Source organism: Peromyscus maniculatus, chromosome 5 (genome assembly GCF_049852395.1).
Source record: "Peromyscus maniculatus bairdii isolate BWxNUB_F1_BW_parent chromosome 5, HU_Pman_BW_mat_3.1, whole genome shotgun sequence".
Classification (NCBI taxonomy): Eukaryota; Metazoa; Chordata; class Mammalia; order Rodentia; family Cricetidae; genus Peromyscus; species Peromyscus maniculatus.
The window spans coordinates 108790066-108794261 of record NC_134856.1 but is presented as its reverse complement, the minus strand read 5'-3'; the positions used below and the strand labels follow the sequence as shown (position 1 = coordinate 108794261).

General features: G+C 35.2%; 1 long non-coding RNA gene across 1 annotated transcript; it reads right to left on the bottom strand.

Moving 5' to 3' along the window:
- Positions 1 to 474: 474 nt before the first annotated feature.
- Positions 475 to 3674, bottom strand: LOC102911531 (uncharacterized). The gene is made up of 3 exons (XR_013051083.1): positions 3509 to 3674; positions 2405 to 2562; positions 475 to 559 (listed from the first exon to the last, which is right to left on the bottom strand). It is a non-coding gene; the product is annotated as an uncharacterized LOC102911531 (long non-coding RNA).
- Positions 3675 to 4196: the final 522 nt, after the last annotated feature.

Below are 4196 nucleotides of genomic sequence, written 5' to 3'. Positions count from 1 at the left end.
TACAGACAAGGATGGAACAGAAATAGGTCCAGGAGAGTTTAGAAAAATAAGAAGAAAGGACACACTCACTACTCAGTTTAGTAACATGATGCCAGAGGAGAATCCTTCAGTGTTATATCACAAACATAAAGGGATTTGCATTTACTCTATATGTATCTTTATATATTAAAATGAGTGTCCAGTTCAGATCAAAACTTTCCCAGGAAAAGCAGAAGGTGTTGGTAAAAATAGTTTTCTCTGAGACAGCTATAATTCTGGGACAATATGATTTGGCAGGCATTTTAGTTAGTGCTAAATTTGTCAGCTCTATGATGTGATTGTTCTCTGACAGTTGCATCTTTATCTATTGGATTAGAAATTTTCACACCTCTTGTGGGCTTAGTAATCACACACAGCACAGTTACCTTTGTATAGCATAACTTGTTTCATAAAAAACAAGGAGGAAACCTACTTTTGTTTCATGGACTTTCTCTCAAGACTCTGGAGTGCAAATGGAAGCAATGTGGCATAGGCTGGGCATTCTGGTCTTGTACCAACTGCTCTTGAAATATTTCATGTCCTTGAAGAAAGTAAATGATTTAGTTTACTGGGGATTCAGAATTGAATAAAAACAAACATGATACATTTGATAAACCATTAATTTTTGATATTTAAGAACAAAAATTGAAACAGTAGAATGATGGAAACATCATCTGCATGCCCTTCATTTCCTTATGCATGCAATCTACTCAACTGTCCTCTCAATCTCTTCCCCTCTATACTGCCCCCTTGTATTGTACTTGCTAATGTTATTGTTTGGAAAGAAAGCGCTAAGATGCACCCAAGCTTCTAATTACTTACATCTTTAAGTATCAGTTTTTCTAGGCTGAGTGTCTCAGCATTGTTATTATATATCCATATTTAAAATAATTATTTTTCATTGACACAAACTGATTTTTTTAAAATAAGAACTGTTCAATTATAATTTGGATCTAAATATCACCAAGTTAGTACCACAAAAAGTTCATGATAAATGTAAGATTTACAAATGTTGTTACAATCAACAATTTACCATTCAATTCTAGTTACATTTTAAGGAAATATTCAGCAATGAGTGAAGTAGATAGAATTCACATAAATATTTCAAGTTTCTATACTAATGATAAGAAGGATGTACTTGCATAAATTATTTCTTAAGAAAATACAAATTACTTAATTCTAACTATCAAAGAATTTAAAAGAGTTAAAGCATTCTTAGAAATGTTATGCATCAAGCTTGGCGGTGGTGGCACATGCCTTTAATCCCAGCACTTGGGAGGCAGAGCCAGGCTGAGTTCGAGGCCAGCCTGGGCTACCAAGTGAGTTCCAGGAAAGGTGCAAAGCTACACAGAGAGACCCTGTCTCGAAAAACCAAAAAAAAAAAAAAAAGTTGTGCATCTAGAAGATTAGGACTGAAGAATGAGAGGTATGAGAAAACTAGTATGGGAAAATAACAATGGGAATATATATTCCCTGTAAATGTAGGGATATGTAATCCAATATGCTCAATTTTCAATGGACATTTGCTTTGTTGTTTCCTCACTGACAGGCTCTGATAGATGAGTTATCTCCCTGAGGGACAGTGAATATAGTTTGTGTCTACAGTAGCCCTTCAATTTCACTAAGACACCCATTACTGAAAATGATAAGCCGGGATTGTTTACATTTATGAGCTTATCTGTAGCTATTTTGTTTTATTATGTTTTTCACTGTTTACATGATTTCAATTTCCTTAGTTTTGTTTTTCTCCACCCAACCAACTAACTTCAATTCCCCTGTACTAGTTATCTTCAGATCAGTAAGTCAGGAATGCTAATGAAGACAGAACCCCTGAATATATGACCATGAAATCAAAATGCCAATGAAGACATTCAAAGTTGTTCTTGGTAAAGTTAGGAAATGAAAATTTGAAATATCATTGAATTCTTTACATTTTTTTTAGATTTTATGAAACTTCATATTTTGCCCTTTATACATTTTGCTGTATAATTCTTTCTATTGCCTATATTTTTTTAGCTTTAGGAAAATTTAATATCTATATACACAAAATGGAATAGGGATACAAATGCATCACAGACACAGATGTAAATTTTAAATGCCTTGAATATATCATAGGAAGAATTCTAAAAATCAACAACAATAACATGCATTTTTGCAGGTATCTGTTTAATTCTATAGTCCATGTCTCATTTTCTTGACATCACCAGAGGGCAAATATATCTTAATTTAAAAATGTATAGCACTTAATCATTATTATTGTTGTTGATCTATTACCTATAAAACTGAATTATTTGGAATCGGATACATGAGTCATTCCAATTTAATTAGTGATTAGCTATGTGAAAGTACTTTTAGAAAAGAATCCAGAGGCAAGGATATTACTTACAAATTCATGGTATAAATCTGCAGCCAGGAAATATGTGGTATGAGACTGATCAACCACTCGGTCATACAGGTCTTCAGTGGACACAGAGCCAGTTGTTTTGGAGGACACATGCTCCCAAAGGAGCAGATTTGACACCAGCAGCAACATACATACCCCTGCTGTCAGAGAAATGGCAATGAGGAGGTGATCTATACAAATCAGGTTACAACAGTTAAACAAGCTGGGAATGTGTTCTGAGGGCCCTCTGCTATGTGATTTGGGTTGATGTACCTTACTAGAGCATTCACTTTTTCAACTGGTAAAATACCGAGATAGCTACATTTTTCCAGTAAAAGTTTGACATGTGGGAGACTTTTCACAGTTTACATTTGCTCCAAAAGAGCTTCTCAAGTTTGTAAACACATGGAGTTTGATTTAACATGAACCAGAGTCTTCAAGTCATTATCTGCACATATCTGAAATTCTAGAGAATTTATGTTGTCTTTCATTTTACTAAATACATTATTATTGTAACTAATTCATTTTCCTTGTACATATCAGTTAAGAATGAGGTGATTTGATAGTTTATTCAGGTTGATTTATGTGAGCAGATATCCAAGCTGGGCACACAAATTAATTATAACTTCCAATTTCTGTGCTTGAAGAAATTGGACCACATATTTAATATTGTATTCTCAATATACTCTAAATTCTCTGTAATATAAATTGAACACTTTGAGCTGTATTTTTTTTTTGTTCTAGAAGGTGACTTTTGAAATGGAAGTTGTTATACGACTGATGGCTCTTAATATCAGTAACGCTGTCCTATTTTACCCTCCTGTTAATAAACACATACAAAATAACTCTGAGAAATCCCTTGTGTCTGCAACACAGAAAATTCTATTTGAAAACCTCTGAGCTCAAACTTAATTAAGCAATTATAATATAGAATGGTCTTTCAGCTCTGTGTTGACTTTTCTCTAGATAAATCATGATGAAATATCAGTTCCCTCCAAAATACAGAGCAGATCACACCAAAGAAAATCTACTCTACAAACAATCTTGATGTAATATACACTAAGGGTTACTTACACTGTAAGGGGTACCTGATGAATGGCTACTTACCAGAGCTTGGTAAAGTCAATGCAAGCGGCATCTTGGAGATGATTCACCACAAAATGAGCTTCAACTCGGGAAAGCTGCTTCACCTGAGTGCTGCCTTCAGTCAACTTTCCACCTCCCATATATACCACAAAATTGTACCCAAAGCCAGACGAAGCTGGGGGCCAGATTGATCCAACATCTATAGATCAGTGACACTCTTCCCTCGGGGTTTATTAACATCCTCTTTATATTTACCACAGTTATTTGTCAATATGTGTCACACTGCATTTCCCCCAGATGATCTAGAGAATGCAAGTCATTCTCCAAATCAGAAAGGCTGGCTCTCTTCATTGGTTACTTATTTTCAGGTAAGCAGGAGAAAAGACCTATTTACCCAATTCTTTTCCCTAGTTCAAGATCTGAGGTTTGGAGGCAAATGGATGGATCTAGAAAAAAATAATCCTGAGTGAGGTAACCCAGACTCAGAAAGACAACATGATATGTACTCACTCATAGGAGGATACTAGATGTGGAACAAGGATGACTGGACTACTATTCACATCACCAGGGAGGCTACCTGGAAAACAGGATCCCAAGAAAGACATAGGGATCACCCAATAATGGAGAAATTGATGAGATCTACATGAACAGCCTGGGCATGAGTGGGAGTAATGAAGGGCAAAAGTCAAGGGAAAGAGAGCTTGGGGGA